At 46.5% G+C, this 26,724-nt stretch overlaps 1 protein-coding gene across 3 annotated transcripts in view; it reads right to left on the bottom strand.

Annotated features, from left to right (window-relative positions):
* Positions 1-26,724, bottom strand: part of IL1R1 (interleukin 1 receptor type 1) — a 77,660-nt gene that overhangs the window by 40,723 nt on the left and 10,213 nt on the right. Inside the window, exon 1 of one of the 3 annotated variants that reach the window (XM_081155834.1) lies at positions 13,593-13,849. The exons of the other annotated variants lie outside the window; for them this stretch is intronic. The gene's annotated coding sequence lies outside the window, so the exon portion shown is untranslated. Of the gene's footprint in view, positions 1-13,592; positions 13,850-26,724 lie in introns of those variants that run through there. 3 annotated transcript variants of the gene reach the window in all.

A 26,724-nucleotide genomic window follows, 5' to 3' on the forward strand; every position in this document is an offset into this window, starting at 1 on the left:
CGGCTGCCCCAGAGAAGTCTGGGCTGGAGGAAAGCGCAATTCACCAGCCCTCACGCTGCCCTGTGGCTGGCATAATGACAATTCCCTGTTTACTTGTATCTGGTTCCAGAGCTTGAATGGTTCCTCTTTCTCAGGGGAACAAGCTCAAATCTGAAGCCAGTGACATAATATTATGAGAATTCATCAGAAGTTCCCTCGCTTCCTATCCCTATTTAGAGTGCTAGTTCTTACGACCTTAACTCACCTTAGAAACTTGGGAGACTTGGCCAGAGGGTGCCAGGATCAATCACATCAGAATCCTGGGGCTGAGTCACAGCCCTGGGGGTCTGCGAAGCTCCCAGGCAGCTCCACTGTGCAGCCCCGGCTGTGAACAGCTGTTCCTACCCCTCCCAGTGATGCCTTTATCCTGACCCTCCACCTGGAGCGCCTTCAGCTCCTGTGTCCAGAGCAGGTGGGTCTGGCTCCACGCTGCAGACCTTGCCCAGAAGCCCTATGTTGGGGAAGAGAAATTGGTCTTACCATTTATGTAATGGAAGGTTTCTGAGTAGTTTACAAGTAGAAAGTAAAATTGACTTGTGCAATGATGTGGAAATGAACTTATACTCTCCTTTCATTTCTTTACATTCTGACACCTCCCACCCACCCCTACCCCAAATGCCCTGCTAAACACATGAGCCCTAGACTCAGGTGGGCCTCTCAAACACCCCACAAATGGGAATGGGATTTGAAGACCTTCCCTGCTCACCTATAAGCACCCTTCTCTCAGAGGCCTCGAGTTCCTCACTCAGCCGTGCAGACCACTTTCCCTCTCTCCTCCCAAAGGAGTTGCCTAGGAAACTCAGGTGTCCAGCTACCTGCTCCGCCCCCTGGGATGGAGGCTTCCTGAGGGGCAGCGTGTCCCTGCTCCGTCGCTCTGATCCCTGGTCTCAGCACCACACAGATGCTCCAAATGTGAGTGTGTGCCTCAGTGTAAAACATACCACTTCACGAAGACAGTGACGGATGTGTGCTGCAAACGTGTGAGAAACCACCGAGTCAGGAGAATGTATGCGGGTGTGGAATTACTGTTTTCCCACCCAAAGGAGCAGAGTTGACCAACGGGTGGGGAGATACGCAGAGGGGAGGTGACTGGTGTTCATCAACCCTGGAAGGTGTCTGAGAGGTGGCCCGACCCCCCATTCTTCATCACATCAAGCAGGAGAACCCTGGCCTCCTCCTGAGGGGAATCCTGGAAGAGAGGAGCATAGCTGGGCTCCCAGGGTGTAGCCCTGAGCCCCTGTAGCTGAGGACTGTAGGGCAAGCGTGATGCCAGCCGAGGTTAGTAAGTCCAGAGATGACCTACGGACAGAACCACTCCCCGATGCCAGAACCCGGCTTAAGCCTTGCCCAGGCCCTTCTCCTCCACCACTTCCGAAGAACTCCAGTTACCATCCAGAGACAAAAAGGGGGTTGGAGAGGGAAGATTTTTGAATAGATTGTGCTGTTACCCCAAAGAGTGGAGTAACAGTGGAGACTAAACAACTGAATCAGCAAGACTTTTTTCCTGGCACCAGATGGAAATGAAGATTCATGAGATAAGTTGACTTTAATTGTGGAAAATAAAGAAATTATATTTTTACCCACAGGGCCTCTGTGATTCTTGCTACAGCTATTTTTTGCTATTTATGGAACTGCCAGTAACTGTTCACAGAACCACAGTGTTCCCTGAGGTCGTTTTAAACCACTGTCCTAGATGGACTTCCTTCGCAGCCTAGTTTTCTGCTCTTTTCACACATTTTCCATGTGCTGACCTCCAAATAACCACTTTTTAGCCTTTTATTAGTTTTCATCATGGAAACTTCTCAGTTTTAATCAGCTCCACACTCTCCCTTTCTCTAAGCAGTTGGATGTGGGTTTCTATGATCAGCTTTCCACTCAGACTCCTCTGACTGCAAGATCTCAACAAATGAGAAAGTCTCCTGTGGCCTGGAGATGAGAGTGGCTGAGAAAGTGTAAATCAAGATAAAACTGCCATGGGCAATACCCTATTTCTTAACCTCCTTTGGGGGGGTGGAAGACAGGATGGGCATGGCGGGCAGCCCAGCCGACTTGCTGCGCTAACTGCAGCTTTACTCCCACTCGGTGAGGCCGGTGCTGGGAAGGGCCTCCTGCAGATGGCTCTTCCCACTGACACTGGAGCTGCGCGCGAGCCGGCCCAGGAGCGCAGGGAGCTTCCAAGAACCGCTGCACCCACAGACGGCCTGCAGCCCTGTCTGCTGCCGGCTCCCTGATGTGACGATTGCTTTGCCACATGAGCGGTAAAGCTCCAATAACCAAACCCTCCGAAAGGCTTCTGAGCATGCCCACGCTGCCCAGGAATGCCTACCAGAACCTTTGTGCTTAGTCATTTGCAAGCCACCTAGTAAGAGCACTGCCTTCCTTAAAGTAATTTTAAAATGTAAAATTCTTTCCCTATATTCCTACACATTTCACCTTTATTGGTTCTCTGCAAGTTTCTGTAATTTGTCTCTAAGTTTTGCCACTTTCCCTTTTCCAAATGCACTTTCTAACTCTCTGATTCTTTCTGAATAAAGCCATCAATTTATTTTCTCTAAGTGGTTTCCTTTTAATGTCATCGCTGTGGTAGGTTAAAGATGGCTGCAAATTCTTTACTCCTCTGTCTAAGAAGTGAAGTCTAATTTCTCTCCCCTTGAACCTGGGGTGGCCCCAGTGACTTACTCAACCAATTTCGACCAACGAACGAGGTGGGATTGACTTTCTGGGCCTTCCGAGTCCAGAGCATGAAAAAGCCTTCCAGCTCCTCCCCAGGTTTCTTGGAACACTCTCTCGGTGGTGACACTCTCTCGGTGACACTCTCTCGGGACACTCTCTCAGTGCCTGGGGCTGCCAGCAGGAAGCCTTACTGTGCTGAGACTGCCACCTATTCTGCACCCCCAGCCACCTGCAGGCATTGCAGTCCGCAGCCCCAGCTGTCAGCCTGGCCAACTCGAGTCATGAGAGGGCTCCGTCTTGGGGTCAGCCTTAACCAGCCACTCTCTGATTGTGTCCATGGGGCAGGCCCCACGGGAAAACCACCCAGCTGAGTCCCTCAGCCCACAAAACCATAACAGATAATAACAGGTTGCTGTTTTAAGTCAGTGTGTTTCATACTCAGAAATGTGTCATGATTTTCCATGGCCCAGCTGTACCACATAGAGTCAGCCTAGCCTGCATGGTCTCTCAGATTAAAACGACACCTTCTCCAGCATCGCCTCTAAGCACAGCCCAGTTACAGAAGACTTTCTTAAAATTATTCCCATGACTGTCTCACCAGGAAACAAAGGAAAAATGAGACTTAGGAGATGGTCATATGGATTTGGCTTTAAACATACTTAGCATTTTTAGGCAAACATTTTTAGAATGAAAAAAATAACTATAACCTTGTTCTTTCCAGCAAATGCTAACTGCGAGAATAATTTAATTTCTAGAGTCGTTATTTGATGACTTTCCAAGAAATAGGAGCACCCACGAGAAATCAGCCTCCACTGGCAAAAGCAGTTGAAGAGGAGAGAGCAGGTCACTACTTCTGACAACAGAGGCAGGAGGGAAAATCTGGTCAGACTCAGGAACGTCTTATTTGTCGATGCATTTACCTAATGTCCAAAGATTATGTTCACACTCAACTATTCCTTTCTCTCCTCTTCTCAGAGCAATTTGGCAACAACTCAGCAGTACGAGAACTGCTGCCCAACAATAATTTATCCGTGGCTGCCCTGACGGAGGGTGGGAGCGGGGACAGTTCTGAGCCTTGGCTCAAGGGTTGGGAGAAGAGGCCATAGTAGCAGTGATTTCTTGGCCTCTCACGTCCTCATAAGCAAATCACTGAATTGAGAGCTTGGATGGTGGGTGCTGATCTGTTCCTACTCTGGGATAGTTAGATCAGCTGAAGAGTGCAGCTTACAGTCCAGAACACAGCTGGAATTGTCCTCAGAGGAGGCCAATTCTACTGAGCCTGGAGTGCAATAGTAAGAGCCTGAGATCTCAATGCCCCAGTAATGGCATAAAAGATTCAGAATCCAGACTGGACCAGACTTTGGTCAGGAAACAGAGAAGTTCCCTTGAGTGTGACTTAGGCGTGGGCTCTCTGAAGGCACATTCCTCCAGATTTATGTTATCTGATTCATGTACTTTTAGAAACATGAAGCTGTTTAAATTATTTATACTTAAATAAAGTTAAAAATCCAGTTCCTGAGCTGCACTAGCCACACATCATTAATGGCTTCCACATTGAACAGCACAGCCTTGAATGTCTCCACCTCTGGATATTGTTGCTCTAAAGTCTGGAACAGGTGTCACTCTCTCGCAAGCTAGTTTCCATCCAAAATAGACAATCTGCTCTTTTGAAATTTATACCTGAGCAAAAATCGTCTTCACACCTTCCCCTTTCCTCTCAATCAACCATGTCATGCAGCCTGTCTCTCGTTGCTCAGCTAAGTCAGCCCTGCTAACCCTCCCCTCCTGAGGAATCCTGGTCTGCAGTCTGCTTTTCTTGTCATCTCCTGTTTGGTTTTGATATGTGAGCAATGCTAGCCTCATGGAGTTGGGCAGAACTCATGAGCTGGAAAATATTTACTGTGGACAAATCCTTTGAAAGGCACCTAAGTCAAGAAGAAATAGATACCTTGAATAGCCCTCTATTGAAGAAATTGAATTTGTAGTTAAAAATCTCACAAAGAAAACTTCAGGCCCAAACAACTTCCTAGGCTAATGAATTCCACCAAACACCTAGGAAGAACTAATATCCATTCTGCAAAAACTCTTCCAGAAAATGAAAGGAGTAAATATTTTGCATAATATTTGGATAATTGGTGATGGAAAATAAAAATAAATAAATAAATAAATAAATAAATAAATAAATAAAAATAAGAAAAGAATTTGTCCATTTCACTTCAGTTTCAATGTGTTTTTTTGCATAATTTTTCCTAATGTTCTGTTATTATTTTTTAATATTTGTAGGGTAGTGCAGTGATATCACCTAATTCCTGGTAGGTAATTCTTCATCATTCTTGTTCAATATTCACTTGTCAATTTTATTGATCTCAAGGAATCAGCTTTTGGTGTCACTAGCCGTTTCTATTGTGTTTCTGTTTTCTACTTAATTGCCTTCTGCTTTGCTCTTTTTCTCATGCCCTGCTCGCTTTGGGTGTAATTTATTCTTCTTTACTAGTTACTTAAGCTGGAGGCTGTCGTCATTGATTTGGCACTTTTCTGCTTTTTTAATTAGGCATTTAGTGCTGAGAATTTCTGCATATGTGACATATCAGTTCACAGATGAGAGCCTGACAATACTCTACCTCCCTTCTCCCTTCCTGGCCTTTGTGCTATTTTTGTCACTCATTTTATTTTTACATGTGTTATCAGCCTAACATTACATTATTATTACTTCTACTTAAAGAGTTCATCTTCTTTGAAATTTAAGTAATAATTTTATTGCCATTTCTAGTGCTCTTTGTTCTTTGGATATATCCAGAGCTTTTTCATTTTCCTTCTGCCAAAGGATTCCATTGAATATTTTTGTAGTGGAGGTCTGCAGGTCAGGAATTCAGATTTTTATGTTTGAAACACTTTGATTTTGCCTTATTTTTAAAGGATATTTTTACTGTGCATAGATTTCTAGGTTGGCAGGTTTTTTCTTTCAGTACTTTAGAAATAAGGCTCCAGAGTCTTCTGGCTTGCATTGTTCCCGTGAGAAGTCTCCTGTCTTATCATACTGATTCCTCTGCAGGTATGTTTTTTCCTCTGGCTGCTTTTAAGATTTTTTTCTTTATCACTTTAAGTAATTTGATTATGATGAAACTTGGTGTAATTTTCTTTGTGTTTCTTGGGGGTCATTGAGCTTCCTGGATCTGTGGGTTTACAATTTTCATCCAATTTGAAAAGTTTGGGCCATTCGTTTCTAATATTTCTTCTGTCACCTTCCCTCCCTTCATTTTGGGGGCTTGGATTACTTGGCTGCTTGAAATTGTCCTGCAGTTTACTGATGCTTTGTTTGTTTGTTTTTCCTCCTGTTTCATTTTGATAGTTTGTATTGCTTTGTCTTTAAATTCATTCATCTATCTTCTGCAATGTCTAATCTGTTGTTCATCTCATCCAGTATATTTTTTATATCAAATATTGTGGTTTTCATCTCTAAAAGTTACCAGTGGGGCCCTGGCAGGTTTGGCTCGGTAGTTAGAGCATTGGCCCACAGAGTGAAGGGTCCAGGGTTCAGTTCTGGCGAAAGGCATGTGCCTCAGCTGCAGGCTTCACCCCCGGCCCCAGTCAGGGTGTGCGCGGGAGGCGACCAGTCGATGTTTCTCTCTCACACCCATGTTTCTTTCTCTCTCTCTCTCCCCCTTCCACTCTCTCTGAAAAGCAATGGGAAAAATATCCTCGGGTGAGAATGAGAAGAAAAAAAAAGGAAAGAAAAATTACAGGTGGATCTTTTTTTTTTTTTCATCTTTCATTTATCTATGTAGCTCTTTGAACATATAAAATACAATTATAATAACTGTTCTAATGTCCTCATCTGCTAATAATACGTATGTGTTTTTAGTTGGTTTTGATTTTTCTCCTTACTTTCTTGCTCTTTGCACACATGGTAATTTTGTTGTTGTTGTTAATCTGAACAAGAGGGTATTTTTTCCATTAGCTTTTAGAGAGAGTAGAAGGGAGGGATCGAGGAAGGGAGAGAGAGAGAAACATCGATGTAAGAGAGACACATCAATGTTTGCCTCCAACTCATGCCCTACCGGGGCCGGGGAATTGAACCTGCAACCCAGGTACATGCCCAGGTACATGACCGGGAATCGAACCCATGACACTCTTACCACTGAGCCACACCAGCCAGGGCCATGGTAATTTTGCATTACATGTCAAGTGTTGTGGAGTTTAACTTTTTGGATGCTGGATGTTTTTGTGTTTGGGGACACAGCTGAGTTCTTAGAAACACTGCTTGAGTGTTACTCTGATGGCTTGTTTGCAGGCCACAGCAGCTGCGTTCTGGGGCTCATGCTGAGTGCCGGAGCAGGATCTTTCTCAGGCTTCTTTTGAATGCCTGTGGATTGTGAGGTTTTCCAGTCTGGCAGGTAAGAATGGAAATTATTCCTGGCCTACTGTACTGTCTACTATTTTACCTAATTCTTTAGTTTTTTTTTTTTTTTGGCCTTGGGTCACCTTCTCACACATCTGCACTGATTGCTACACTGCTGAATTCTAAAGGGGACCCTCTGCAGAGCTGAGGTCCTCTGTGGTTGCCACTCTCTCCGCTCCGGCACCCTTCCAGCGACCTGGAGCCCCTTCTAGCTCCCTTAGCTCTCTCAGCTCTGTCTCGAGTGTGCCTGGGTCCCCTGACCCTGTGGAAATGGCTGTAAACTCTTCGGCGTCCTGGACACCCTTTCAAGTCAGTAAGCAGGGGCAATCATAGGGCTCACCTCTGTTGGTTCCTGTTTCTTAGGAACCACTGAACCTCAATGGCTGGTTTAAACATCTTAAACACTCTAGTTCCATGTACTTTATTCAGTTTCAGGGGCTGTGTCTGGGAGAAAGCAAATCCAGGCCCTACCGTTCAGTCCTGGCTGGCGGCAGATTTCCGCTACATAGTTTCCAAAGCCGGCCGTGAACATGCCTAACTTTTTTACATGCCTCAAAAAATTTTTCTTTTAATTTTGCTTGGAAAGTTTTTGAAATACTTATAAAACATAGCCCAGAATTAATAAATGTTAGGCAAGACCAAGACTTTTGAGGAAGTAAACTGTGGGTGCTGTCAGTTGGACAGCCGGGCAGCCGTCCTGGAGGAAGAGGGACCGGCTGTGAGGCCCAGGCTGGATGGAAAGGCCCCAGGTGTGTCACAAGGACCGGGGAGGGAAGAGCAGGTAAGCAGGAGAAGGCAGGGAAGGAAGGGGAGGGGCAGGGAAGGAGACACGTGAAGTCCGAAGAACACAGTCCTCTACCTCCAGGTTTGCCAAGCCCAAGACCTCAGAAGAATGAATTACTAGCGGCTGTGACTGGCTGGCTGCACACAGCCACGAGGAGGGAGAAGTCGAGGGGAAATTCTAAGAATGTTTGAAAGTGTGAAAGAGAAAAGGTATTCTGCACAAGTGTCCCTCAAAGGTCCCTGAGAGCCTTTCAAGGGTCCACAAGACAAAATCGCTTTAGTAATAGCTCAGACAGAGTTCCTTCGCCCACGGTGCACATGTCAGAGGCCTCGCAACACACGCATCTCAAAAGCTGAGGGCAGAAGCAGCGAACTTCATGCATCTTCTGCGGACACAGATGTTGAAGAGATTTCCATGTCAATGTAAAGCAATGCACTTTCCTAAATTATTTTGTTTTCAAAATACATATTTTATAAATGGAGTGTTATTTATGGTAAAGGTAATGAATTTATTGTTATTTTAAATTATCAATAAAAATTCACTTTTAAATTTGTTTTTATTTCCATTTAACCATGGAAACAAATCTTTTTAAAGCCCTCAATAATTTCAATAATTTAAGAGTATAAAAGTGTCCTTAGACCATAAGTTTGAGAACTGCTATTCTACATACATCTTTTGCAGGCCTGTGAAGACCACTGTGTGGTTCACAGGAGAGTCTTCCCAGGAGCAAGCACCAAGCACAGCAAGAAGGCTGACGGGAAAATCGCCCCACGACCAGGCTTCACCTGTTACCAGGCTTAGAGGTGGTATTTCGCAGGCAGCAGCCTGTGAATCATGCCCTAGCTCCTCGCTGAGGTCTTAACTGCTCTTTTAGGTAGCACAGGCCCCTTTGAATCTTTCAGAGGGCATGCAAAACCACTTCTGCCATTTCCAAATTATTTCTCCAAAACATGCCTAACTATTCACCTGACCCAGGCCTAATAATCGATCTTTTATGTAGGACGAAGGTGTATAAATACCAAGCACCTATTACGTGTCTGGAATGAGTTAGATTCTTTAGTAGGACATCGTGTTTCATGCTCACCACACGAAGAACAGTATCCCTACCTCCTCGTTTCACAGATAGAAGCACACATTCCAGACAATTTAAGGCGCTTACCTCAGATTATCCAGTGAGTTAAATAACCAAACCGGGGCGCCGCTCACTCCCCGAAGCTAACTGTGGGCCCCGCTCACGCTGCTCCTGTCACTGTTGTGGTGTCACCGTCTGAAGCAAAGAACACCCTGAAATTCTAGGAGCTGCTACTAGCCCTGTAGTCCTGAGCAGCTTAACTTCTCTCTGTCTTAGTCTCCTTGACAGGAAAGTGATGTTACTAATAGTCTTTACGTTATCGGATTGTTGTGAGGACTGAATAGGTTAATATGTTAAAACGCATTTAATCACTGTCTGACATCGAGAGTGGTAGAGGTGATCGTTATTTGTCACACGTCTGTTTTATTTGGGTAACTTACTCAAGCTTTCTGAACCTCCAAATAGCTTTAAAAATCCCTGCCCAGTTACACCAGCAAGTTATTGAGAAAATTACAGATAATCAATGGCCCGGACAGTATTTGTAACCGCATAACATTATGCAAATAAGCAAATATTTCAGAAGTTTTATTAGGCACAAACTTCTAGTGTGATGTCATTTTGGAACAGGGTATTTTCTGGTAAAGAGTGGATCAGTATTTCTGGCTAAAAGAGTCACAGTAGTTCCCGCAGCTGATAAATTCCCCATTCCAAAAACACCAACCAAAACCCATTGAAAAAGCAGGGTGTTTCTGCACAAACACTCCAGTCTACAGGAACCAAGTGGGACAAGTATACACAGCTTGCTCTTGTGATGGGACAGTGAGCTCGGTCGGTATCGTGAAGGGCTACCAGGAACTGAAATCTAATAGCACTCAGAGGTAACGAGGGACTTGAAGGAAACAAAAGGTCAACTGCAACCAGAAGTTTCTCAACATCCTTACGTAAATGCAGAAATTTAATTATTACCATGCCAGAGAGGTTCTGTTGCTCTTTGTTTTTCATTGTTAAAACGTTTTACCCAGGCTTGAATCATTTCCTGTCTTGACAACTGCAGACTCTCTTTCCCGCCCCCCTCACTGCTAAACTCCAGATCACTACTGCCAAAGCAGTCTCTCCTCTTGCCAAATCAGCACTGCAGGCGGTTAGATGTCACACGCACAAGTGCACCCCCACGTATGTGCCACATGGCCCTCCCCAGCTGGTGCCTCATGGCACGTGTCACCGTCTAACAGTGTTACTCTGTGACTTTGTTCATTAACTATCTGTTCTTTCTAGAAGGTGAGCGCCACGCAGGAAGGGTTCGGGCCTGTTTTCCTCAGTGCTGTGTTACCACTGTCTGGAGGAAAGCGTGAATGTGCCAGTGCCTTTAAATTATCTGCTGAGTGAATGAATGAATGAATGAATGAACGAATGAATGAATGAAACACTAACTCTTCACCGTGACAGTCCTGGTACCTGACTTCAGCATTTTCATCCTTTCCATTTAATAATATTTTACGTTCTTTGCCCCAGTTCTTCCACACAGTTACGTGTTCCCCCAGCCGTCTACTTTGTCTCACGTGCCCTGTCCGTGCAGACATGCAGGTCGTCAGCTTTAGGACCACTTTCCCGCCCTGGGTCCTTCTAAAGGCAGGCGGAAAGCTGGCTCAGCCCATGCGACATCAGAAGATGAAGCCCTGAGAGGGGGCTTCTCCCCCTTGACAGCGCAGGGCCTGGGCGTGCGAAGAAGGGCGGAGAAGGCGGCGCCCAGCTCACCAGCAAGCGGGCTCCAGGGCAGCCGCGCCCAGGGCCCAGAAGCATCTGCGTAGCGCTTGGTCCAGCTGCTCCATTCAGCACTTGCCTTTTGGGCTAACGAGGGAACTGGGGAGCAAACTGGCCCTGAAACCCTGCTCCTGCAAACCCAGGCTGAGCCGCCACTGGCCCGTTAAGGAAAAGCTACCTTACGCATCAAGGGGAACGGCTGGGTCAGTGGGCCTCAGACCTGGCTGTGCCCGAGTCTCCTCAACCGTCTAAAGCTCTAGCCCCTGAACAGACTCTAGCTGGTACGTGGGAATCTGTATGTTTAAAGAGCTGCCAACTGCTCCTTAGACAAACACTTGGAAACCACAGGACGAGACTCCTCAGGGCCCTTCCAGCCCATGCGACAGTGGGTCTCCAGGAGGGGAGAGTGGTGCAGACCTTAGGAAGTTAAGCACAGGGGGAAGCACTTGGCATCGTCTGTTTGGAGCGCGCTTTATTTAGTGGACAGAAGTTGAGGTGACTAGAAGCTCTGTAATACCCAGGACAGTGCTGCACAGGAAATTGCCCCCGTCCTACATAACTTGCAAACATCCCACCAGTCCAGAATGCAGGTAAAATCTGCGCCTGAAGCCTAACTCTGTTTTTCATAGATACCCAAAGTACTTTGTGTACAGTTTTAGTATGTATTGAATTTTCCAGAAATGCAGCTACCGTGAAAATTGAGGGGAAGTAGAACTTTTTTTTTTTTTTTTGGAGCTTTAGAAAAGATTTTTCACCACAGGAGAAAATTACATCATCGAAGGCAATGCCATTCATGATTTCGAATCTCCAGAGAGGCACAGACTGTTTCCATCTGCAGGGACAGCCCCCATATTACAGCTTCTCTGTCTTCTAGTTCAGCCATGCCCACTTACGTGCATATTGGACTAAAGATAGAATGACTCTCATTTCTCCTCAATGTGATTAGTATAATATAGCGGAATTTTTAATTTCTTGTATAGGTAGCTTATGTGATCAATGAATTTCATTATAGGATAGTAAAGAGAATGTTATAAAATATTTATTAAGGAAAATAGTGTTGCCCTGGCCTGTCGGGGTGCATGCAGAAGGCAACCACTGGATGTGTGTCTCTCATCAATGTTTCTCTGTCTCTCCTCTGCCTTTCCACTCTCTCTGAAAAGCAATGGAAGAAACATCCTCATGTGAGGATTTAAAAAAAAAAGAAGTCTATTGAAAACCTTTTAGTTCATCCCTCAAAACAAAGCTCCTGGTTTGAGATGAAGACACGATTTTCTTCGACTTGTCCTCCATCCACATCTACTTATTCACCCTTGAGCTTATTCCATCCCTCACCCGCAGGTTGTGGCCGTTCACAAGGAGTCAGTCGTCTAGACAAACCCTTTCAAATTTCAAGTCTTGCAGCATCCCAAACATCACAAAAGAAGTATTTTTTCATAGACATGCTCCTTGAGAAACCGTCTCAGCTTTGCTCACCTTTCCTTTTGAAGCCTAGGTAACTAGGGCGTTTTCTTCAGAAATTGTTTTTATTCATGTGAACTCTGCTTTGGATTGTTATACCCAAGACCTCATAAAAATCCTAGAATAAGACATAGGCAGTAAAATATCAGACATCTCTGGTGTCAATATTTTTGCAGATATATCTCCTAATGCAAGGAAAACAAAGGGAAAAATAAACAAATGGGGCCACATCAAACTAAAAAATTTTTCACAGCAAAGGAAACCATCAAAAAAATGAAAAGAGAATTCACTGTATGGGAGAACATATCCACCAACAATGCATCTGATAAGAGGTCAATCTCCAAAATATATAAAGAACTTATACAAGTCAACACCAGGAGACAAACAATCCAATTAGAAAATGGACAGAGGACCTGAATAGACACTTCTGCAAAGAGGACACACAGAGGCCAAGAGACATATGAAAAAAGGTTAAAGTCACTAATTATCGGAGAGATGCAAGTTAAAACCACAATGAGGTATCGCCTCACACCTGTCAGAATGGCTCCATCAACAAATCAACAAATGACACGTGCTGGCGAGGGTGTGGGGAAAGGGGACCCTGGTGCACTGCTGGTGGGAATGCAGACTGGGGCAGCCACTGTGGAAAACAGGATGGAGTGTCCTCAAAAAATTAAAAATTGAACTACCATTTGACCCAGTGATCCCACTTCTGGGAATATATCCTAAGAATCCTGAAACACTAATCAGAAAGCATCTATGCACCCTTATGTCCATAGCAGCATTGTTTATAATACCTGAGATCTGGAAACAGCCCCAGTGCCCACCAGTAGCTGATGGATGAAAAGCTGTGGGACATTCACACCATGGACACTACGCAGCTGTAAAAATGAAGGAAGGATCTCTTACCTTTTGTGCAACAGCATGGATGGACCTAGAGATTATAAACCAGTCAGAGACAGACAAATACCATATGATCTCACTCACATGTGGAATCTAATGAACAAAATAAACTGACGAACAAAATAGAACCAGAGACATGGATACAGGGTACAGACTGACAGATGGCGGAGGGGAGGGAGGTGGGGTGGGCAGGATGAAAGAAGGTGAAGAGATTAACCCAAGAGCATATGTGCATAGCCCGTGGACACTGACAACAATGTGGCCAGGGCAGGTCTGGGTGGAGGGCGGCAAAGGGGGGGAAATGAGGGACATCTGTAATAATGTCACCAATAAAAATAAAATATAATTAAAAATAAAATAAAATAAAGTACTACAAAATTAATTAATTATTTACTTATTTTTAAAAGGGCTTGACCCCTGAGCAGCAGTGCCACAGTGGAGCTAGAAGGCCTTCAGGCTTGGTGCTTCGGCCTTTACGCGTCTCCCTGGGGCCCATTTCTCACCTGTGCTACAGTGTGCATGCGGGCCGCTAAGCGTGACTTGCGTCTGATTCACCTTTGTGACTGCCCTTCACCCCTGTCAGAGACGCTCCCCTTCACTTCCTCAAGAGCTCTCAGTCCAAGAAACAATAAGGTTTCCAAGAGTGACGTCCAAAGGGCAAAGGAGACGTTGTACAAAGTCCCGGCGAGAGTTCTTCAGGCAGAGGTGATGAAGGAAGTTGAGAGAACTGAGCCTCTGCTGTGGTTTCCCTTCCAAGCTGCTGTGCAGACGGACAGTAGCCATGCTAAATAAGCAGTAAGTTCTAGATAGCTGGGTAGCAGCCACGGAAGAGCCTCCAGGAGACCGTCCCAGCCACCAGCCTCGAGAGCTGTACGGTGGCCACACCCGCACCATCCTTGCCTCGGCTTTCTCCGTCTCAGGAGTGGGCAGCGTCTGAGGGCTTTCCTTGGACGATCGTACCCAGCAGACCCCCTTTCCTCTCCCTCTCCCCCTTCAGCCCTTCCCCCGTTTCCTCTCCCTCCTCGTCTCCAGCTCCCTCTACAGCCTCTTCCAAGTCTCATTTCTCTATCTCCATCAACCAAGAAAGACCCATATAAGACACTCTACCATATTTCTATATTTTCTTGGAATTGTATTAGTATACATTATTTTGAACAGTAACATTTTGTCATCCCATATATGAAAAGTATTGATATAATTTAGAACTATTTCCCTTAGCCCATTAATGGTAAATTTTGCTTTGACTTACTCAAATTTGTCTTAAGCATGGAATTCTGGGAGTACTTCATTCCAAAAAAGCTAAATGTATTTGTAAGAAAATTCAGCTTTTTTCTTTTTTTTAAAAAAAAATATGTTTTTATTGACTTCAGGGAGAGGGAGAGAGAGATAGAAACATAGAAACATCAATAATGAGAGAGTCACTGAACGGCTGCCTCTTGCAGGCCCCCTTCTGGGGACCGAGCTGAAACCCAAGCATGTGCCCTGACTGGGAATCGAACATCAATCTCTTGGATCATAGGTTGAAGCTCAACCACTGAGCCATGCCGGCCAGGCTCAGCTTGCTTCTCAAAGTGGGCTTCATAATGCTTTCCAATAAGATGTGAACACACCTTTACATGTAATAAGGATAGCATGGCATTGGTACATCTGTGGTTAAATGGCTTTGATGAAACTGGCATTATATTATATTATCCTTTGCATCACCTTAGATTGGAATGCAATGTCACCTTAAGGAAATAGACTGAATATACTTCAATATTTAACTCAACGCCACATTCACTCTTTCTCCATTTATATAGATGTCTTTGGGTTAGCATTTACTCTGAGTATTGCATGCTTCTATTTTTCAGGGAAGCAAGCCAATTTCTCTGACCCCTACCTTCAGTCTTATAGGCAGGGGCCTACGAAGATACTCTTGACCTAGCTGATTGGGCCAAGGGTATTCACTGGACCCAAAGGTGGACCGTTCACATTCTCCCTCCCAAGAATTTTTCATCAAGCTTGAAATACACATAGCTAATTTCTGTCATTGATGAGTCAAAACAAAGAAGGTACAGTTCTGCTTTGAACTCCTTTTGGGAGATGCAGGGTAGGTGGCTGTTTTACTACATACAAACCAGAAAATCAAAGGAAGTCAGTTTTCAGGAAAAGACAAAAAGCAAAAAGTGGAGAGAAGACTCTAACAGACAATCTCCCAGGCTGGAGCTAGTCCTTTCAGAAGCCAGGCTGCATCCACGGCCTTGGGTTTCAGGAGGCACTCCAGAATGTTGACTATGATTTCTCTCTCTTTGCTTGATCTAAGTTAGCTTATTTAAACCAGCCCATGGTTCTTGCAAAGCCAAACTCCAATTACTTGTAATCACCATCTAACTGGGTGTCCTTATTAGAGAATCTTTTTCTTAGATTTGGTTGTTATTGCAAGATTTGGCACATCTTTATTTCCTGTCCATGAATTTATTATTATGTATGTGAGAGAGACAGACAGATAGACAGAAACAGAAAGAGACAGAGAGACTGACAGAGAGAACTGACACAGAAAACTCTGACCTAAGTATAAAAGTTTTAAAAAGAAGGCTTTGTTTGAGGTTAAATTGTACCTATAAAGGCCACCTGGCTAACCTCAAAGTGTCCCTCACGATGCCCTTCAGCCCTAGCTGTTTTGGCCCAGTGGTTATAGTGTCAGCCTGTGGACCGAAGGGTCCAGGGGTTCTATTCCAGCCAAGGGCACATACCTCAGTTGCAGGCTCAATCCCCGGCCCCGGGGTCCAGGCACATGTGGGAAGCAACCAGTTGATGTGTCTCTGTCACAATGATGTTTTTCTCTATCTCTTTCTTTCTCTCTCTCCCTTCTACTCTCTCTGAAAAGCAATGGAAAATATTTAAAGGAAACACAGGCTTTTGTCTTGTTAATTCACTTGCCTCCAGGCCTGGCCCTCATCGAACCTCAGGGGTTCAGGCCTTGGTGTCTCACACTCACAATGTTATTCTGAGAAGAATTGTTGGGGGCAGAGTTGTTGATCATGCTCTGTTAACCATAATTCTTAGATATCGTTATAAGAAATATTAATCTTGTTCTGTTAACAGTGATTGTTCTGTTCTAATTAGAGAAAGCACATTCTAACCTGGCTGGGATCTGTACACCCCTGGACATTCGGAATGTGATCCATCCTCCTTAACTGTCTTGTTGCAGAAACAAAGGGGTTCCAGAGGCACCCCACCCTTTTGCAAACCCCCAGCCCAAATGTCCTGTAAACTGTAAACCATTATACCCATTCTTATTCCTTTTTACTCACTTCCCCACGTAATCTTTGTCCTTCTAACCAATATAAGGAACTGGCTTCTGGGGTGAGGGAGGAGTAGAGCAGATTTTATGTGGACGAATCCTGCTGCTCTCCCATACTGTCGACATTATTGGAATAAACACTCATATATGATTCAACCTTATCTCTGCTTAATTGGCAAAAATAGCGACAGGCAACCTGGACCTATTGTGTCTGGTTTCAAATTTTGGTAAACCATGAAGGGATGTAAGTGGGGGACTTCTCTGGGGTAAGTACCAAGGATCCCGCTTGCTGCCTGGATTGGGAGTTCATGGGGCTGAGGCCTGGACTCTTTTATCTGAAGCACTGCCAAGAATTTTCCTGTTTTGAGACCCAGCCTCAGCCTCAACAATCCCTGCTATCTCACCTAAGACCTAAATTAAATCAAGCATTTTTTGTGTAGGACACAAGGGGTATTTACTGCCTCTCATCTGGCACTCATCTGGTACACCTGATCAGGTCCAGGTGGCAAGAGACCTCCAGCAGTCCTTGCCTGGTCTCTGAGCCTTTAATCTAATCCATTCTGGGATGAAAGACAGTGCTCTGCTTCAGTGGATTTTTTAACACAGGGCATCCTGAGCTTCCTGTTGCTGGACAGATAAGAAACATGGTGTGAAGCTCTTGTCTATGAGTTGTATGTGCCTGTAAATATTGTACATAAAAATGTTTCTGTTAATTGTTCTTTTGTGTCTATTGTTTGGTTTAATTTGTTTAAAGATGGGGGCATATCCCATTTTTCTGGAGACCCCAGATGCTTGTGGTGGGCTGAATCCATTAGAGGGGGATTGCAGGAACTTCCCAGCAGCTGCCAAGTTATTGTTTTTATCTAGGGGACTCTTCCTGCTCTCCCTCTCAAGCATCAACAGCCTGAAATACTTAACTAGTGAGAGTTTTGTCTGTCTGTAATACAACTTTGGTTACAGATGTTCTTTGCTGCTTTCTTGTCTTTTGGGGACTTAGTTTGCTCTTTGCTGTTTCACGAACAAAGAAAATCCTCTGTCTGCTGTTTGGGCTTTGCACTCCTCAGATCGAAGGTCATTTGTATAAAATAAAAATTCTAAGGCTAATGTCCCAGCCCCTCCTTTTAAGAATACTCATTTATTTACTTTAGGCATTATTTTGTTTCTATTTTAAAATTGAATGAGACCTCTTCTTATATGCAAGATTTCATGTTATTACATTCTACTAAAAAAAAAAAAAAAAAGAAAGAAGAAAGAAAGAAAGAAAGAAAGAAAGAAAGAAAGAAAGAAAGAAAGAGAAAAAGAAATCTTTTAACCACCTTTCCTTCCAATTTTTTTCCCCCAGAAGTGCCAGAGCTGCGGAAATGCCCTTGGGCAGGAAGAGGCAGCAGGAGGCCACACCCACTCTCTAAAAAAAATACTTTCATATTATGGCTGCCTGAGGTCCGAGAGTTACAAAATTTGTCAATGCCTAGGGAAATAATAAAAATTTCATAAAGTTATTAAGACATGAAAAATAAATATTAACTAAAATAAAGGGTTTTTGATAAGGCTTTTTAATAATAAGTATATATATATAAATTTTTCCAAAGTTTTTGGTAACTTGACACTTGGAAGTTTTGCTGGGTTAAATAACAAAAATTATTAAATATCTAAATATTTTTTAATAACAGAATACTAAAATATCAATTTATCTGAGTTTGCCTACCTTTGGCTTCTTATTACAGAGAATCTAGTAAATGGATTTAAATCTGTTAATGAATATGTCTTATATTTTATTTGAAATATACCTCTCAAAAATATATATTGCTAATCTGAGGAATGCTAGTTACTTACTTGTCACCAAAAAGGTCAATGTTTCTAAGAATTAAGAATTCTAGCCCTGCCGGGCATGGCTCAGTGGTTAAGCATCGACCTAGGATCCAGGCAATCAGGGTTCGATTCCCGGTCAGGGCACATGCCCGGGTTGCGGGCTCGATCAATGACTCTCTCATCATTGATGTTTCTATCTCTCTCTCTCCCTCTCCTTTCCTCTCTGAAATCAATAAAGATATATTAAAAAAAAAAAAGAATTCTAATTAAATTGGGAAAAAATTATATAGTTTGGTAATAAAAGGCATGAAATATGGAAATACATTTTAAAGAAAAAAATTATTCTAAAACTGATTATTTCTAAATAAGTAAATAAAATTGTAAAATTATAGAAGGTGTCAGATGAGCCGGGTACAGGAACACAAGTAAAGAGACCCACCAGGGCAGGAAGCCCCAGATGCCTAGCAAGGGGCAAAACTGGTAAAACAAGAACCTTGTCCCCAGGGGGACCTCTCCTCCCCCAGCATATTGATGGTCATGTGGTTTAGACCCCTGAGCATTTCTTCTCTAAAGATAACATCCAGGCCTCAGTTGTATTTCTGCTCTAGGCCCAGAAGAGCAGCAAAACCAGACAAGTGGCACCATGGCTGCCTCAGCACCAGCTACACTGAGTAATGACCCCCTTTCCTGGCACCGACCAATCAGTGGAGACCCTGATCCTGAAAGGCCACACCTGGAGAGCTGATGAATACTCTATTGAGACCCTCCCCTGAGACCTCCCCTAAGATTCCCGCCTGCAAGAGAGAGAAATACACTCAGGACAAAGGCCCCAGTGCACGCTTCCCGCCGGGGGAGCACGCCAGGACCATCTCCTCCTCCCTTCTTCCCTTCGAGGGGATCCCGGGAGACTTGCAACCTGGAGACCACTGGGCAGCAGCAGCTCGTCCGGGGCTTACCCCTGAGCCTGTCCCAAGGCCCCAGAGCAGCCCAGCCGGGCTCCCTGCTGCCTCTTCTGTGCTCCTGTCTCACTGTCCGAGTCTATTTTGCTGCCGTCAGGGGCCCCATACTCTTTGGCTCAGTGCTGTGTAGCCTTCCCTTTGGACATCCCAGCCCCAGCCCCTTTTAATTAAATAAATTCAGTTTTTCTTTAGTCACCATCTGAGATGCTCTTTAGCTGCCCACACACCATCAACCTTAATGTTACAAACCAGAGACCAAAAGTAACCACAAAGGTGATCTGAAATTAAAACTTTTTCACTAGAGCCTGGCCGTAGTCACGACCAAGGACAGTAGTTTTCCCTAACACAGGTCAGTCTTCACCTTAACTAAGCCCGTCTGTGGCTGTGCATCTAGGATAACGAACCCGATGAACAGGCCTTTGCAATAACAAATTATTTCCCTTTTTCCACACCCCTCAAGTCACAGGACCCACCAGGGCAGAGACCACAAATCCTTATTGCCATTGTTATCATGTTAAATGCTGCTAACGACCCTGTACCCACCTCTGTAAAAGAAGTACCTGTCTATTGCTTTATTTTATTTTTTAATCCAATCCCAGAGGTTTCCCTCTTTGCTTTCTCCTGCCTCCCTCATCCATCACCAATGGACTTCATGGACCTACGCAAGTCTGCTCTTTTTTAACCACAAATTAACAGCCCAACTAAGCGATGGAAAGGCTGTGCATTCTGTGTTACCGCTGCAGGGGACCTTCTGGTATCTTAAGAGTGTAAATAAAACCTCCTGTTATTCTTTCTTATTTAGCCTTTTTTTTTTTTTAAGTTTAAAAGAAGGCTGTTGGCAAGGGGAGGGGGCAGCAGGTAGGGGGAGAAGGGAATGTCCACCTTGCACCAGGCAGGAAATATCCACAGACGTCCACAGTGAAACTACAAAGTCCTGTTTGAAGAGAGAGATGATGCTGAAGTAGAAAGAGAAATCCTTGGAGCGAGACTCCCTCAGCCCCCCTTCTCTTTACTCCTTGGAAGGATGGGTTGCCCTCACCCCTCCAGAGTCTCTGTTCTGCTTTCCTGCTCCCTCCCCATAAAAGCCTTGCATGCACTGAGATCATAAGGTGGGTTTCGAGGACTGGGAAACGCCCCCCCCCCCCAGATCTTCTAGAGATGCGGGCACTTGAATAAACTTTTTTTAAATATGTCTTTATTTTTGAAAGTATTACAGGTGTCCCCTTTTCCCCCCTTGATCCCCTCCACCCCACATCCACCCACCCCCAAGCCTTCCCCACAAGGCCCATAGGTTATCGCATAAGCATATAAGTTCTTCTAATTGTAACGTGTAAAATAAGGTGTAAAACTGCCATAAAAAGGCTGCCATTTTCCAGAGCATTCTCTCAACCCATTGAGAGTTTGCTTCCCAGCAACTGCAATCAGTTTGGCTCAAATAAACTCACAAAAGTTCTTACAGGTTTGCGTTTCTTACACAGACACCCCTTTCAGGCTGGGTCGCTAGCAGCACTTACGGGCTTTGTTATAAATAAAATTCACTGAAGAGCCTAAGGATGCAATAAAATCAACCCAGGAACATCACTTACAGAAGTGTGTTGGCCATTTATGCCAAAACCTGGCTGATCTTTAAATTTTATTTTTATTATTTTGAAAAAAAGAAGAAAACCCCCACCATATTTACTGAAGAGTCAATATGGCCAAAATTGTTAAGTAAATATCATGGTAACTATCAAACCTCTTAATGGCCACGCAGTCTTTTCAGACTCAGCGTTTCGCTGTTACTGAGACAAGATTATGTGCGTGGCCCGGCCGGTGGCTCAGCGGCTGAGTGTCGACCCCTGAACCAGGAGGTCGGGGTTCGATCCCGTCGGGGCAGCCGACCCATGACTCTCTCATCACAGGTGCTTCAACTCTCCCTCTCTCTTCCTCTCTCTGAATTAAAAAAACCACATTTTTTAGAAAAGGTTTATGTGTGTGGGGTGAGGGTCTTCCTCAGGAGGACTGGGGAGGGACCAAGTGCTAGCGGAAAGGAGAGGTGAACAAGGAAGGCAGCGCTTAGGGCACCTCCAAACCCCTCAGAGGCGGCACCCGCGTGGCCAAGGAAAGCCCACCTGACCTGCCTACCCTGCCCGGGCTTCCCCTCCACCCTGTCAAACCCGATGGCCCGACACACGCACTTTCCTCCTGAACAGTGCACACTAGCTGCGTAAAGAGCGCCGCGCACCCCGACGTGCCCTGCGCTCCAGCCTGGGCGGTCAAGGCCTGCCAGGCAGGGCTCCCCCCGGGGGCGAAGCCCAGGTCCCACCTTTCCGAGCCCTTACCACCTGGCCCTTGAGGGTCCCTGGCTGGAGTCGGGGGACACACCATCCCCTCCACCGGCCTCGCCCAGCCCCTTCCCTCCACCTGGAGAGCTGTCCTTCCTCCTGCCGCTCAGCCCCCCTCCTCCTCTCCCAGGCCCACTCCACCCCGTGCACCCCTTCCAGAGTGAGTTCCAGGGTGTCGGGGTGTTCCCACCCGCCACCCGGGCAGGCGAGAGGTGAGGGCCCTTCCTGCGCCCCGAGCTCCCCTCCCTCCCCACACTGGCAGCCGCCTCCCGTGGGGCTTGAGCCCTCCCTGGCGCACAGTCCACGGAGGGCAGATCAGGTGTCAAATCTGTGCCGGATGCAGGGAAGTGGTCCCGTTGACACCAAGCTGGCGCGTGAACAGCACAGGTTTGAACCGCGCAGGTCCACCGACGCTCGGATTTTTTTCAGTAAGTACTGTAAATGTATTTTCCCTCGATTATAATTTTCTTAGTAACATTTTCTATTCCCTCGCTTCCTTTATTGTAAGAGTGCGTGTATAATACATAAACATACAAGGTATGTGTTAATCGGCTGTTTATATTGCGGGCAAGGCTTCCTTCCGCCAACAGAGGTCTGCGTGGTTACGCTCAGGTCCCAGCTGCACGGTCGGCGCCTCTAAGCCCCTGTTGCTCAAGAGCCAACTGTATTCACACCCGCCGCACCTTGGGAAACTCAAACCACGCTGACCAGATAGCCTTTGGTAAATTGCAGAGACAACGTTTTCTGGGAAACGGACTTAAATTCCGCAGCAGGCAGGATTTGGCAGCCACTCAGGACAGCCTTGTGCTAGCAGCTTCTTGTTTACTTGGTAATTACGGAATTTACGGCCGTCTCCTTCCTGGGGCAGCGGTTCTCCCCCGCCTCCTTACACCAGCGCACAGTGGGACTGCCACGCTGGTTCTGTAAAATCCTTGCGCCCAGGCTCTGTCCCAGACCAATCACACCAAAAGCTTGGGGCGGCTGGAGGGGGTGGTCAGCACCCTTAGGCTCCCCTGGTGACTCCAGGGCACAGCCAGAACTGACAGCCGCGGGGCACGGAGGGCGACCACTGTCAGCGAGGCTTGTTGGGTTTGCCGGTAACCAGGGCGCTCACTGCTGCAAAGGCGCCCCTTCTGCGCTGACGCAGCAGGCTGGGGCCCCGCAAAAGAAGAGTTCAGCTCAGGACTGACCCACCGCCGCAGGTTTGCCTGGAATAGGACGTCAGTCCCCACGAAGGAAGTGCCTTCCTCACCACCCCTTCCCGCCGGCCGCTTTGGCTCCCCCGGGAACCCAGTTCCTGTACCTGACGTCACATTACCTGACACTGCTTCTTAAAACTTTCAACCAGGAAAAATGTCTAGAACTCTGATCTTGCAGTAAAATAAATCTCAGAATTTGAGGTTGATGATAAATATTCAAGCCTGATGATTAATACTGGGTGTAATTTCCCGTGCGATTATGATAGTAAAAATGTAATCTCCCTTCTCCTTCTGAGTCAGCTCAGTCAGCTGCTGAATTAATCTAGAGAAATGCTGAAACCTCAGGGAAGATTTATTCAAAGAGGTGGTCATGGAAAGTTCGCATGAGGTTTTTGAAGTCAGCTAAGTCTAACTGCACATCCATCACCACTGACTATGAACCCTATAGTTTCTCTCCAGGAAAGAAACCCTGTGAATCTTTGCTAATAACTTTACAGGTTATCCTCTTTTTGCTTGTTTTGTTTCCAGCTTTATTAAAATATAATTGACATATAACACTGCACAAGTATAAGGTGTGCACGTGTTGACTGATATTTATAATTGCAATATGATAGCATTAGCTACTGCCTCTGTTGTGTCACGTCGTTACCACTTATTTTTTTGCTGTGAGAACACTTAAGATCCACTCTCTTTGCAACTTTCAAGTATATGATGCAGTCTTATTAACTATAATCACCACCCTTACATTAGAGCCCCAAACTCGTTCATCTTATAACGGGAAGTTGAACCCTTCGACCATCATCTCCCCGCCCCAGCCCAGCCCCCAGCCCCTGGCAAGGCCATTCTGCTGTCTGCTTCTCTGGGCTCAGCTTTCTTAGGTTCCACATATAAGCGATATTACTTGCCTCTCTCAGTCTTTCACTTAGCTTAATGCCTTCACGCTTCACCCACGCTGTTGCAAACAGCAGGATTCCCCTCTTCCTCATGACTGCATTATACAAACAACACCTTCACGCATCCACCCATTAACAGACGCTCAGGCTGTTTCCCTGCCGTGCTGCTGTGAGCGACGTTGCCGTGAACACGGGAGTGCGGGCGTCTCTGAGGTCCTGTCTCATTCCCTTCAGGTGAATGCCCAGTCATGGGGTCGCTGGGCCATATGGTAGTTCTCTTTTAAGTGTTTGAGGAACCTCCATACTGTTTTCCATAGTCACTGGACCAATTTACATCCCCCCTGATAGTGACCAGGGTTTCCTTTTTTCCACGCCTTTGCCAACACTTATCTCTCATAGTTTTGATGTACGGATTATTCTTTAACAGGCAGGTGATGCCATTTGTGAAGCCAGGTTTCTCCTACCTGCTTCAGGCAGGGCCTGTTCAATCATTCCAGAGAAATGTCTACAGAGTCCCTCTTATACTTGAGTTTGTACTTTATTATTATATATATTTCACTTGTATTGATTTTAACTTAATTTTATCTACTGGCCATTTCAGAGGCTGGAAAGTAACCCTTGCACATAATACATTTTTAAAAATTAACTTACAGTCCTGACTAGGTGGCTCGGTTGGTTGGGTGCCGCCTTGTACGCCAAAAGGTTTTGGGCTTCACTCCTGCTCAAGGCACATACCTAGGTTGTGGGTTGGGTCCCCAGTCGGGGCAGGTATGGGAGGCAACCAACTGATGTCTCTCTCTCTCTCTCTCTCTCTCTCTCTCTCTCTCTCTCTCTCTGTCTCTCTCCCTCTCTCTAAAAATCAATAAACATATCTTCAAGTGAAGATAAAAAACACACAAAGTAGCTAACAGATAACATGCCAATCTGAACCATCAATTCCTCCCAGAGGCTCTGGAGGGACCCTTCTTTGTGATCTCTCTGTGACAAGCTTCAGCATCATACAGATCTGGCTGCTCCGACCACACCCTAAAGAGAACTGTTCCAGAAGCTCGTGTCACCCGCCTGGAGTCCCCTGCCCTCCCAGCACAGTGGGATGCAAAGGGACCTGGAAGTCCAGCAGCCCAGGTCCAAATCCGGACCCTTGCTCATTTGATCTGATCTTAAGAAACAGCCCGCAGTCGCTGGGCCTCCATTTCCTTTGGGACAATTTGAAAATCATAAAACCTGTGTCAGTAATAGGCAGTGTCTGGAAAGCACCCAGACGTGGCCGGGAGGCGACGGGCGGCTGCGGACGCCGGGCAGGGCAGCCCGGCACCGCTGACCTCCGGCCAGAGGGACGAGGTCAGGGCCAGCAAACGGATCACAGGTAATGAGAGGCCTAAGGAGAGTGCCCCGGGGTTCCCCGTCAACTTCTACCCTCTAGCTCCGGGAACAGAACTAGGGGGGCCACATCAGGCTTTCGGGGGCTAACTCGTGGCTTTGGAACATGTTGGTTTTGTGCTCATGTTGGAATATGTCGTTGGCATAAGCAGACGGCACTACAGTCCCTAAAGGCAACACGGCTACTCCCAGCCAAGAAGGGCCTCGCTGTCAAGAGACCCAGCATGTTTAGGAAAAAAAGCATGATTTATAAGTGTGTTCGCTTCCAATAATTCCCCTCAGATGATTAAAAAGAAGAAACTTCCACAAGACACAGGAGCCATCGCACGGTCCTGCAGCAATGTCTTCATTCCTTTCTCACTGACTCAGGTGTCTGGAGGCTCTGACGTCAAATTTGCTAAAACCCTCCCTGAAACTTTAGTCTTTAAAGCTCGTCGTTCCCCTGTCACGGACAACAGGACGGAACAGGAGGGAGGAAACCGAGAGCCGGAATGTCTGTGACCCCCAAGCATCCACTTCCATTGCGGTCGGCACCGGCACACTTGCTCACCCACATGCTCAGGACTTCCCTTCCCCGGGAGGCCTCCGACCCGTCCTCGGCACTTGCTGTGTTCCCTTGGGCCATCCTTCCAGGGTGAGCACCGAAAGCACTGGCGGAATCCCTTCATCCAGAAGCACACCCTGCCCTCTCCCCCGGACCAAGAGGCGCAGCTCCGGGGTGTCCCTGACCCGCAGCTCCCAGCCCTGCGCAGCTCTGTCCCCGCACCTGACAGCCTGCACCCTCTGCACCTCTTCCGGGCCAGCAGCTCCGGGGTGCTCGATTCAGACGCCACCCACTCACGCTCACTCACACGTTCACCAGCTCACACGCGCACATACATACACTCACACGAGCTCACACGCGCACATACATACACTCACGCACCCTTGCACATGCTCACACCCTCACACACGCTCACATACATACACTCACACTCACACACATGCTCACACACACTCATACACTCCCACATGCTCACTCGTGCTCACATACACACATACACACACTCACACACACGCTCTCACACATTCACACCCTCAAACACATTCTCACATAGGCTCACACGCTCACACACACTAACACATGCTCACACACACACACTCACACACACATACACGCACCCTTGCACATGCTCACACCCTCTCACACCCTCACACAGGCTCACACTCATACACTTACCCACACGTTAATCCCCGCTCTGCTTTAACCATGAATGACCGGTCTGCCCCAGCGGCGGGCCTGAGTGCCCACCAGCAGTACTTTGTCTGGGTCCCTAGGTTTCTTCACAAGATGGAAGCACGTCTCAGCTCAGAGCCTCACCATCGGGCACCCGAGGGTGCATTCCAGTTTGCACCCTTTCTGCAGGGCCCTGCCAGTGCCACAGACTGACAAGCAAAGCAGCTCTGTAATAGCGGACCCGGAGGGACCAGGGAGAAAGAGCCTGCACAGCAGAGGCTGCCCCTGAGGCGCCCCCAGACCTGGAGGCTGAGCAGCTGCGCTCTGCTCTGGAGCAGAGAGCCAGCCTGGCCTCGCACCCAAGGCCGTCCCAGCTCCGCCCTCCGTCCCCTCCGAGCCAGGGGGGACTGCCCGTTTCTTCCCCTCTAAAGCAGAAGATGACCCTCCCCCCCCGCCGGGTGCACCTTGTCTCGTTGGTCACTGCCTTCGCAGCCACCGGCCTCGGCACGTGCTGTGGCTGGGTGTGCCACTCGTGCTGTGGCTGGGTGTGCCACTGTGCTGTGGCTGGGTGT

The sequence above is a fragment of the Miniopterus schreibersii genome (genome assembly GCF_964146895.1).
Source record: "Miniopterus schreibersii genome assembly, chromosome: 13".
Lineage (NCBI taxonomy): Eukaryota > Metazoa > Chordata > Mammalia > Chiroptera > Miniopteridae > Miniopterus > Miniopterus schreibersii.